Source organism: Setaria viridis, chromosome 8 (assembly GCF_005286985.2).
Source record: "Setaria viridis chromosome 8, Setaria_viridis_v4.0, whole genome shotgun sequence".
NCBI classification, from domain to species: Eukaryota; Viridiplantae; Streptophyta; class Magnoliopsida; order Poales; family Poaceae; genus Setaria; species Setaria viridis.
In genome coordinates this window covers 5,700,215-5,713,085 of record NC_048270.2, presented here as the reverse complement: position 1 = coordinate 5,713,085, position 12,871 = coordinate 5,700,215, and the positions used below count along the sequence as shown (strand labels likewise).

Genomic DNA, 12,871 nt, shown 5'->3' with positions numbered 1-12,871 from the left:
ACGGTGACTCCGTGCTCATCAAGGTTTCTAGCTTAGGTCGCGTGACTGACCACTTCATCTACAACGCCTTCGACGCGGCCGCCGTGACCCCGCGGCCGCCGGCTTTGTTGCTGCTCCCGGTCTGCTACCTGGATCGTGATGGCACCGGCCTGCTGCGCCGCGGCGAGGACGAGTTCGTTGTGGCGGAGCTCAGGATTGGGTATGACAACACGACGCGGATGGCGGCCGGCGAGCTCCGGCTGCTCCGCTCCGGTGAGTGGAGGGCCACCCGACCTCGGGTTAGCCATGACGGCGGTGAAGGTAAGGATTTTCCGTCCACGTGGCACAACGACACCGTCATCCCCGTCGGCGACGAGCTGCTCTGCTGGGCTGACATGAGGCACGGCCTCATCTTCTCCAAAGTGTTCGACGAGAGCCCCGGCCTGCGCTACGTGCCGCTCCCCAAGGATCCCAATTTCGGCCAGACGGTGTTCCGGAACGTGTGCGTCACCGCCGGCGGCGGCACGGTGAAGTTCGTGAATATCTTTCCCCGATGCTGCTGTGGCGGACCGAGCAGAAGCAACTGCCGACTTTCTGAACATGCCTACACCGTCCACACCTGGACTCTTAACATGGACGACATGACCTGGGTCATGGACGGCATTCTCGACTCTGCTTACCTTTGGGCCCTGGACAGCTACAAGGACCTCCCACGTGTCAAACTGGAGTACCCGGTCGTGAGCTTTGACGAACCCGATGTCATCTGTTTCTTGGTGCGCGGGTGCAATAATCATGACAAAAATAGCGGCAGCACGGTGTGGACGATCGCGGTGGACATGAGGAGCAAGACACTACAATCCGTGTTCCGCTACCCCAACGTACTGGGGTCCAAAAGTTGGCAAAACATCCGTCCCAGCAGGGTCTCCGACTACTTCAATTCTAAACCAAGCAGTTTGAAGCCTGATTCTACACAGGAACAAACTGTGCCAAGCTTGGCGAACAAAAGCCATGCGGAGATTGAGCTGCAAGCCAACGATATAAGGAAATCACTGCAATCTCCAGTCGAGTCGGCTGGAGCACCTATGCAGGCATCGAAGGCCGCAGCTTCACCCGAGGCGACGATCTTGACCGCGCTTGAAGAGATACCTGGCTTGGATCCAGATGATATGCTGAAAGCCTATCGCATTCTCAGCTACGACGATAGTGGCCGCCGGTTCAGATCTCTTATGAGGCTCCCAATGAGTTTGAGGAAAGATTTTGTGCTTCTGGAGATCAAGGGTAGTGAAGCTTGCTTTATCTGCTCAGCGTGCTCGGCGGACCAGCAACTCTAAGAATGGAATATACTTTACCAAGGTACACAGACGAGAAACTGCAGTATGCAAAATATACCTTTGTTTAAAACCGTTTTCTCTGTGAGATGTTACTCATGTATATATGCTTGGACTGTAACATTAATGGTAGTTGGAATTCCTATTTGCCACATTACAGCGAAAGACCCGCCACTACCCAAAGATTTGGAAATCCCTGGTGGGCTGGGTCTGAAACACAACTGTGTGTGGTCACACAGCTTCTGCTTTAATGGTTAAGTTTGAATCCTGATTAAGATTTCATGAGATGAATGAAGCTTAATTACTCTTGGTTCAACCAAAGTCCAGATAACAAGTGTCTTTTTTTTCCCCAAGATTTTGTGAAATTAACCTGTTAGACCAAAGGCCGACGTTGACTTTTGTCCCCAAGATTTCCCGTTGTACTGTTGTTGTTTCAACTCACACCATTTGTTTCCCGTTGTACCTTGAACATGGGCCATTGGGCCTACTGTAAGTCTGTAACCCGTGGAACAATTCTTGGGTCACGAACCTAGGCGACGTTCATTTGATTGACTGGTACCACACCGCTTGGCAAAGATAGGATTTCCGTGCAGATAAGCAACCATCCTAATGGTCGCATCACCACAAGGAAGATGTGGTACGCAATCATCTAAAAGGATTAATGATCAAGTTTGAATTCTATAGCACACTATATGTTGTGCTTAGCGTTTTTTATTCTCCCTCACCTTTTGATTATGCTGTACAAAGAGGGGGAGATTAGGTGCCATCCGCATAATATTAAATATTCTTGTTTATCCTACATTCCTATTTATTATAAGTTTGTGTTTTTTTTTCATTTCAATTGCCAGTTAGAAACTATAAAAGATACTGTGGTGAATTGGTGAATGGTGATACAGTGAAGGAAAAAAATGCCAATGGTTTCCACTCTACCTAATAGTTTTTTCAAGTGGCCATATTCATGCTTAACATGTATGCTCTACTGTCAGAATATTTTTCTTTTGAAAGAGTACATACTCAGCACACTTTACCATGCACGCATATGCGCATCTCCTACACATGCTAGAAATTAATTAAAGTCATATAAGATCTTTGGAGTTGCTAGCGCCTAGACCTCCATTCTGGGTGCTAGCTGGTGTCAAGACGGTTGAGCATTTGGAAAATTTCCGCTGTACCTAGGGCTGTACCCGAGCCCCCCACCGACCCAGCGCGCCTCGCTTCCGCCCGCCACCCGCGCCTCCCTCCGGTCGATTTTCTTTCGCCACGCAGGGAACGAGCGCCCCTCCCACCTGTCCGATGGTTTTTTTTTCCGCAGCCTTATTTGTTTCGCTCGCGTGCGGTAGCGTGCGATGATTTTTTTCCCCAGGTTTTTTGTTTCCCTCGGGTGCTGTAGCGTGCGATGGAACAGAGAAGCAGATTGCAGGTCCAGGATGTGCGGAGGTTCGATTCCAGCCTGGTTTTAAACGTCAGTCAAATAGAAGATATTGTGAATTTCAAGAAGAAAAAAATTGTGCACACGGGAAACTAGGTGTCGGTCAAATAAAACCAGATTTTGTTGGACGAAAAATAGTTTCTTTACATTTTGAGTGGAATAGGCATGATAAGGGGTAATCTATAGTACTGGTGCTTGCGTTGGAAGAATTTCCAAGCAGGGTCAGGAAAAAACCAAATAAATTTACAATTGGGAGACACTGATCGAAATCAGTTTGTAACGGTATGTAGCAGCGCTGTAAATTAATTTATCTTTACATATAGAACCGTGATTGCAAAAAGTGCCATAAAAGAAACAAAAACTTAGATCGAATACAATGATTTTTTGACCGAGTACATTATGCTATTTCAATGATCATATTTAAACGGTGCACACGGTTGTCCATGAGAATTCAGTACACTCTGCTATTTCATTGATCCTGTTTTTACAATTTGGGGAACTACAATAAACAAAAAGAAAAATCAACAGACGTATAGCCAATCGACCATCCCGTGTGCAGGTAACCAGCATGCATATTGCAATCTGCAAAAGAGCTAAGTATTATTAGTATATGCAGGTTAAAGACAGCCCATATACATTGCGGAAGATCGTTAACAATAGATTGGCATGTTTGTTGCAGCAAGCTCCAGACATGATATTTCTTTCAAGATTATTTAACCAATTGAAAATTAAAAATACTGTCAATATTTTGTCACCCACCGGTCCAATTGCAAGTTAACTGGTTATCGTGATTATAAATTTTGGATCTTGTCAAGATAGAAAACCATATAGCTCCAAAAGAGTAGAGTATATCCAAAGATCTTTAGATCCGGTCACAGAAAACTATCTTTCTCTGCTAGTATGAAGTCAACCAAACAACCAAAATAGTAGTTTAGAATCACCTAGTTTAGAATCTCAAGACAACTGACACAAATTTGTGAACTGAACAATAACAATCTTGGCAACGTAACTTTAATCTCTGTATAACTGAAAGCTGCAGCATTTAGATCAATTGTGCATTGGTTTAATCCATCCAAACATATAGCTAATCATGCATATTAGCAGCTTCTCTATTAAATGTTCGTGGACTGCAACATTTGCCAGCAGGAGAATCACTTTGTTTCCGTATGCTGAATATGAATTAGTTTCAGAAACGTGTCATGGGGTAAGTTAATTTGAGTTCCTTTCATCCACACATGTCAGCCATGATCGATGTACCCACATCATATCCAATGGGTAGTTGATTAATTACTTACCTGGATACCAGTCTTCCCGCGAACTGTTGCCTTGGCCTGCTTGCTGCTGCAGCTCGCTCGCATCCTGGTACAGCAAAGTTCCAAATTCAATGGAGCGTTTTAGAAATAAATGAAAGAATTCAGGAACATGAACTCCTATTTGAGTACATGCGCATCTCGTCCTTGCTGCTGGTCAGATATTTAACCCCGAAAAAAAAACAAAAAAATGAATCTACAATGTTGAGTATGGTCCTGACCAAACAATATATCCACCGAACCACAGATATATATATCGAGTCCAATGTCGGGACAAGCTGGCAGAGTGGAACGTGGAAATATCAGCAGCTACATATAAAGATAAGGGTAGATGTATTGATACCACATATTATGCCCAATGTTTAATAGGTGCAATCTTAGAAGAGATACTGACCAAAAGCCAAATGGGAGCGTACTGACAAATGAAGCAAATGAAACTTCCACCTTCAGGCCAATAGGCCATGGCATACCAAGTGAAAATTCTATAGAGTGGGAGAGAAAACCGACAGATAGTTGCAAGCAGAAAATTATGGATTTAACTGACACAGCACCAACTACAAAAGAATATGCTCTTTTAAAAAAAAACAAGAAACGTCACCAAATGAGTGGTCTTTGCGAAAAAACAATAAAACAAAACAAAATTCTTATAACAGATAACAAAGAAAACAAACACATCTTCTATCTGATGGAAACATTGCACTTTTATCACCATGGAAAGAAACAATATCTTTTAAATTAACGATAGATATCACTCAATTCTTCATCGGAAATAATTATCAGCCGGTCCAGGGGCTGAGATTTGATTGGATTGATATGAGATGATCCTGGAAAGCATATAGTCACAGTGAGGGACATACGAGATGGTAAGGTAAAAAAAACCTTTATTCTAGATGTACTGCTGGGCTGTATCTCCTATTGCCCTGATTTTTCAACGCTATATCTGGGATAATTTGTATTGCAAATATGAACCTGTCAGCATGACTGCATCACAAGGAGAAGGGGATTAGCATGCATGCAAGAATCTACAGAAAAACAACAGAGAGGCAATATGGTTAGAAACCAACAATTACCATGCAGAAGGATTATCTGAAGAAATAAGATCCACCTCTCCAGTGGTGTCAGATCTACACAAAGGAGCATAAATTAAAATTGGAAATAGGATTAATTGAACAAAAATCACAGGCAAGATCAATTGCATCAGAAGAATTCCTGACCTCATGCAGTCTCAGCAGCATGCCATCATGGATGCCTTCCAGCATAATTGACCAGATACAGAAACATTTTTATGCATCAAAATCAATTTCACCAACATCAAACACAGCTGCTCACCTGATTGCCAAGAGTGTCGCTGTTGCCGCATGTGCTCACATCAAACACAGCTACTCACATGGTCTTAGCCTACGCCTACCACTACACACCCTGAGCTATATGCCATCACATATGCTAATCATGGCCTCTGATGGGGTTCTGAGCAGTGGGCAGCTCATTCTTTGAAGAACACTGCATGAAGTGATTCCACTTGAAATAATTACTCAAACATAACTAAATTGACTATAACATTGTTTAACTAAATTCTTGCAATCAACTATAAGTACATTGTTTAACCATATTCTTGCAATCTGAAACTATTTAGCTGACTGAGTGACTGATTGCAGTGTTACCTGATGACCAATTAGTTCATACAATCAATTTCAATCTTCTGGTATTTACATATATCCTCAGTCAAGTTGACCCCTCCCTCATTAGAACCTTACAGTATTGATGAGAGGCATTAGCATAAATAAGATTGTGTGTTTGTCAGCATTTCCTATCTGCACTTCATTGCTAGTTAGAGAATATGGAGTCCAAAACTCCAAAGAAAAAACAAAGCATATCTCCTAGTAGTTCATAAACATGATTATTAGTCTTTTTTCGACAATGAAGACAAACCAAACCAAACAACAAATTAAAAAATGGTAATATTTCAGTATTTGGCTCCTGCCAACATTTCAGATGACAACATGAGCTCTAATCTTAATTAGCCTAAATTAGAAAATCTAACCATATCACAAAAGCATATCTACATATCCAGATGGGTAAATTTAACAGAAGGAATCATTGATGACTTCATGTCTTAACTTAACTCGAGCTGTAATCATAGTGCCATGTCATTAGACCCTCATACCAAGTTGATAATGAATTTGTATCATGGTTCTATCGCACTCAAACAGCATTTAGTCCAGGTCTCAAGACAATCTCGCCATTCTGATGGAAGGCTTGAATAATAGCATCTAGCACAGGCAACATAAGCATGCCGGTTATCTCTCCCTCTATGAAGATGCACAATTTTCTCAGAGAAATTAAGATATGCTTGAAACTACCACAACCTAGTTCTAATGAATCTGCGTAGCGTCATATAGAAGTACACGGGAAAAACTTCTCTAGTTTTTAAAAACGTGAATGATCACGCCGCCGGCAACCTCCTCAATGCCCTGCATGAGCTGGTTCATGGCGCGCACCTGCATCTGGAGCGCCGCAATGTAGTCGTCGGACACCACGGCCAGCAGCGCAGGGAGCGATGACAGCCTCCAGCACCCGAGCACCAGCCTTCCCAGCACCCAGGTCTTGCTCGCCAGCAGCCTCGTCCCCGGCCTGCGGGGGTTGGGGGGTGGGGAGGGAAGGGACGGGACGAGGCTCGCGCGCTGGTGGAGCGGCCGGCGCCGGCACCGGCGGGCGAGGATGGCACAGCTCCAGCGCGACCGGCCCCGCGCGGCCACCTCGCGACCGGCCGCCTGAACGCACCACGAGGCGCAGCGCGTCGAGGAGCTTGGAGGAGTAGGCGCCGTCACCTGCGGAGGGTGGAGAGGCCCCAAGGGCCATCCGCGGCGCCATCGCCTGCGCCGGCGGGCTCAGGTACCGTGAGTGCCATCGCCGCCTATGGGAGGAACGGAGTCAAATAATGAAGAATACCTCCATAGATCCAAACCAAATACATTCGATCTGCAGCATGTCTATCGATTAATCTCTCGCAGAATAATTAAGGAAATAGCGCCGGCGGCTAAGGATGTGGAGTGGCGCCGGGGGCTGCGGATAACGCATGATGGCGGCGACGAAAGCTGGTGACCGGCGGTGGCGGCGGGAGCTGTCGACCGGCGGGAGCAGCTGGTGACCGGGAGGGGGGGCAGGAGCAGGCGACCGGCGGAAGAAACTGTTGAACGGGGGCGGCGGCGAAAGGAGCTGGCGACCGGTGGAAGTAAATGGTGACCGGGGGCGGCGGCGAAAGGAGTGGGCGACCGGCGGAATCAGCTGGTGACCGGGGGGCGGCGGCGGAAGCTGGCGACCGGCGGCGGCGGAGGAGGCTGGCAACCAACGGTGGAGGAGGAAGCTGGCAACCGGCGGCGGCGGAAGCGAAATCCAAGTGGCGTGGATAGCAGATGGAACTGAAGGCCACCCACAACTGAAGAGCCATGTTCGTGAATGGTGCGTGGATAGCAGATTGGAAAATACTAGAGAAAAAAAACTGGCGGGGGTGGGGGAACGGTGGGAGCCGACGCGGTGGATGAGCTCGGGTACGGAATATTATTCTGTACCCAGGGTATTGTACAGTATAGTTATATATATATATATATATATATATATATATATATATATATATCATGTTACTAGCAGAAATGCCCGTGCGTTGCTACGGGTCATTACTTGCTGTCACGTTATTATACGTTTGTTCGTACCATTTTTGAACTTTGAACAAGAATTTTCATTTGCAAGACCTGCGCTGCCGTGGCCATTCTCGACGGGCGGGAGCCTCCTCCTGGAAGTGGAGGAGGAGGAGACGTTCAAAGTCAACCAGTTCGAGTTCGACTACACGTCGGATTCGACTTCGCCTCGGACTACTCCAACGTTCCGCTCAGGGGTCAGACACTCCCGACCCCAGGACTCAGGGTCGGGCGAGGCGGAGCTTCACTCGGGGTCGGATGAGGCGGAGTTCCACCCTCAAGGGGTCGGGCGCATCCGACCCCGGGACCAAGGGGTCGGGCGCATCCGACCCCGGGACCAAGGGTCGGGCGCAGCGGAGTTCCACCCTCAAGGGGTCGGGCGCATCCGACCCCGGAACCAAGGGTCGGGCGAGGCGAAGTTCTACCCTCAAGGGGTCGGGCGCATCTGACCCCGGGACCAAGGGTCGGGCGAGGCGGAGGTCCACCCTCAAGGGGTCGGGCGCATCCGACCCCGGGACCAAGGGTCGGGCGAGGCGGAGTTCCACCGTCAAGGGGTTGGGCGCATCCGACCCCGGGACCAAGGGTGGAGGGCGAAGGTGGGAAACGGCCGCAGGCCCCAGATCTGGACTGAACAGCGGCGGGATGTCGACGGAGGATGATGGCGTCGATGTCGGAGGACAAGGGGAGGTCGTCGATAGACATGGGGAGGAGGGCGAAGGTGGGAACCGACCGCAGGCCCCGGATCTGGACGGAGCGGCGGCGGGAAGTCGATGGAGGATGATGACGTCGATGTCGGAGGATGGCGGGAGGTCGTCGGTGGACATGGGGTGGAGGGCCGGACGGAGCGGCGGCGGCTAGATCCCCAGAGGGAGGGCGGCGGAGGAAGGGGAGGGGAACGAGGGAGCTGGGTGGAGGGCCGGATGGAGCAGCGGCGTCTAGATCCCCCGAGGGACGGGACCGGAGCCGGACGGAGTGCGGCGGATCTCGATCCCCCGAGGGAGGAGAGGGGAACGAGGGAGCGGAACTCTTTTCACTTTAATCCCTCGTTTTCCTATTTTTTTTGCACTCGAGCCCCCCTATACTCAGAATTGGACTGCGGGTTGATATCACGAAATGTTAGGGGTTTTTTTGAAAAATAGTCCGACGGACGAAAAATCCAGGCAGAAACGTTACTTGCTTTAATAATAGGTAAAGACATGCAACCAAAAAAATAAAGATTCTGGTAGAAGCTTCCAACGTTGGATTGAGCGGATATTAACAGAGTATAGCACCGGTAGCTTCCAACAGAGTAGCACTGGTGGATTGAGCGGAACATTTTCACTGCAACATATGTCTCATGTTGTGTAAAACATCAAAGAATAAATGTTCTGGTACAAGCTTCGCACACACGAAAAAAATCCCGCCTCAACATATATAAATATGTTTCATGCAACATTTCAGTTAAAAATTTTCCACTGCAGCAACTCATATGTACGCTACAACATATTTTCGTGAACAAGTCCTTACAACGTCGCATATTAACAGTTGAAACATCTGAACAAACATAACACAACAGAAGAAAACAAAGCTAATTATAAAAATAATCAATTACAACATCGCAGATTGACCATTGTAATATATTCCAAAACAAATGTGCAACATGGTAAAAACTATTAGGGGGTGTTTGGGAGGAGGGGGCTAAATTTTAGCTCCCGTCACATCGAATGTTTGGACACTAATTAGGAGTATTAAACCTAGACTAATTACAAAACTAATTACACAACCCCTAGGCTAAATCGCGAGACGAATCTATTAAGCCTAATTAGTCCATAATTTGACAATGTGGTGCTACAGTAACCATTCACTAATGATGGATTAATTAGGCTCAATAGATTCGTCTCGTGATTTAGCCTAGGGGTTCTGCTATTAGTTTTGTAATTAGCTCATATTTAGTCTTCCTAATTAGCATCCGAACGTCCGATGTGACAGGGCTAAAGTTTAGCCCCTGTCTCCCAAACACCCCATTAGTGTAATGTCTAAACCGCATGGAGCAATATTAGAAACCGCTAGCTAATTCCAACATAAATACTGAAACATTGATTGTAACATCCCAAACATAAGTTGTTGTGATACTTTCATTGCCAGTGCTAATGGATGATGTTCCCAATTGCTCCGAAACTGGCGGTGATACTTATAAAACCGGCGGTGATAGCAATTTGAGTAGTAGTGTAAATTCCTCAAACCCTTGTGTTGTACATATATACCTACTCATAGGCTGAGGTTGAGGTGTTATGCTATTAGGGACTTTTGGATTTATAGTTAGTGCCGGCCCTTGGAGGGTGCACGATGTGCACCAGCCTAGGGCCCACAGGAGTGGGGGGCCCAGCCCAAGACCCCAGGTAATAGACTAATAGGTATAGTTGCCCGTATAGACCTTTTAGGTATACGCCTAATGACGCGAACGCCTGTCGCCAGAATCTCAGCTCTACGCCACGCCGCCGTCCGTAATTCGTCGTCTCCGTATGCCCCTGTGCCTGCCGACGCGGTGACTGTGCGAGTGCCCCCTGCCCCCTGTCGTGCGCTGCAACAGGCGACAGCGACCCAAAATGGCGACACCTCAACCGCAGATTGCATACGGCGACGCCGCGACGGGTAGACCTAAGACCACAGACAGTGCATCGTGCAGGACTGCGGCTCGTGCAGGTGCAGTGTGCTTCCTCCCTTCCTCGTCAGGATTTTTTTTCTTATCATTTTTAATCTAAATTAATTACTTCGATTTCTAGTACTCGGTACTCATATAGTTATATTTTTCTTCTAATTTAGGTGTTAGAAACTTAAAATGTTACCTAAAAAACATCTGTCGGGATCTCAAAAAAGAAAATGGAAAAGAGTAGAAGATCAATTTATTGAATCTCAAAAAGGTGCTATACATAAGTTTTTTCAGCTTCAAGCAGTGTTGTGCCTGATGATAATCCTGTAGATGCACTTGATATTGAAGAACAAGGGCAGCAACAGCAACAAGTTAATGATAATTTAAGTGAACAAGTTGATGACATTGATGAAGCTACAAAGAATGAAAATTTACAGCCTTCCTCTCAACCTGAAATTTCAATTGATGATGTGCAAGAAGCTTCTATTCATGATGTCTTTGATCCTAGAACTTGGGAAAATCTTGATAATAAGGGTAGAGATATATTGATTGAAAAGGGGCCGGTGAGAGAATTGAATCTTGAGTTCCCTGTAGATGCTCTTAATAGACATTTTTCATATGCTTACTACTCTAGAAAGTTAAGCAATGGTGAGATGGTTGATAGAAAATGGTTGGTTTACTCTAAACATGTGGATAAAGTTTTTTATTTTTGCTGCAAATTGTTCAAATCAAGTCAGAGCAAAAGTTTGCTAGCACATGATGGATTGAGGGATTGGAAACATCTTAGTTTTAGACTCAAGCAACATGAGAACAGTGCTGAGCATATAACAAACATGAATACTTGGAATGAAGTTAGGCTAAGATTGAGCAAAAATAAAACAATTGACGATGATTTGCAACGACAAATTGCAAAGGAGAGAGAGTGTTGGAGACAAGGTTTAGTAAGAATTGTTTCTGCTGTCAAGTTTCTTGCTAAACATAATTTGGCTTTTTGAGGAAAAAATGAGAAACTATATCAAGATAGCAATGGTAATTTTCTGGGCACAGTTGAAATGATAGGTGAATTTGATCCAGTGATGCAAGACCATATTAGGCGGATTCAAAATAATGAGATTCATCATCATTATCTTGGGCATAAAATTCAGAATGAGATGATTTCTCATCATTATTTTAGTGGACAATGTTCCAGGATTGACAGTTAAGTCATGGTCTAATACACGCTGGGAAAGTCGAATAAAAAGTGTTCAAGCTATCAGATTCCAAACTCCTCAAATAAGATCAGCTTTCATAGCGCTAGAGAAGGCTTCAACTGATGATCCAATGGCAGTTAGTGAATGTCAATCTTTGGTGAGTGCACTAGAGAATTTTGAATTTTTAGTTGGTTTGGTTATTTGGCACGATATTTTATTCTCTATAAATAAGGTGAGCAAGAAGTTGCAATCTAAAATTGTGAGTATAGATGATACTCTCAAACATATTGAAGGTGTCATATCATATTTTAAGAAGTATAGAGATGAAGGTTTCACTTCTAGTATGGATACAGCAAAAAACATTGCATCTGAAATGGATATAGAGCCAAAATTTCGTCCAAAACGTCAAGGAAAGAGAAAGAAACAATTTGATGAACAAGATGACCAAGATGAGGAAATACAACGATCTGTTGTGGACTCATTTAGAGTAGAGTACTTCAATGTTATGATTGATGCTGCAATTGCTTCATTGACTAGTAGATTTGAGCAGATGAAAAAATTTGATAACATTTTTGGATTCTTGTTCAACTCAAAAAATTTGAAATCTTTGGATGAAGCTGATCTTTGGCTGCACTGCAAGAATTTTGTGGAAACATTTTCTCAGGATAACTCATCCGATGTTGAGATCAATGATTTTTTTTCAGAATTAAAGGTGCTACAAGTGACTTTGCCAGATTCTTTGATATCAGCGCTTGAGATTCTGGAGTTTGTTATAGCTGCAGATTGCTATCCAAATGTTTCAGTTGCCAATCGAATCCTCTTAACTGTACCTGTGACTGTAGCTTCGGCAGAAAGAAGTTTCTCAAAATTGAAGTTGTTGAAGAACTATTTGAGATCAACTATGTCACAAGAAAGGTTAAATGGATTGGCTATGTGCACCATCGAGAGGGATATCTTGGACACTATTGATCTCAATACCGTCCTTGATGATTTTGCATCAAGAAATGCCCGAAGAACTATATTTTTATGAGAAGCAATGTATATTATGGAGTTCTATTCTTCCTTAAGGTAATCTTATTAGTTTTAGTCTTTATTGTTCTTCGATAATTATCAAACATGCTGAATTAAAAATATATTACTAGATTTGTTTTTGCAAGAATAATTAGTGCTTATATATTATAAAATTTATATATAGTTTAGAGGGCCATCGTGATGAGTTCGCTAGAGGGCCCTTAAAAACTTAGGACCGGCACTGTTTATAGTCCGATAGTCCACCAGGAGGTTACCCAAGTGGTTGATTTGTAGGCAGAG

At 44.9% G+C, this 12,871-nt stretch overlaps 1 pseudogene; it reads left to right on the top strand.

Moving 5' to 3' along the window:
* Positions 1–10,559: 10,559 nt before the first annotated feature.
* LOC117834234 (uncharacterized) lies at positions 10,560–11,572 on the top strand (annotated as a pseudogene).
* The last annotated feature ends 1,299 nt before the right edge of the window (positions 11,573–12,871 follow it).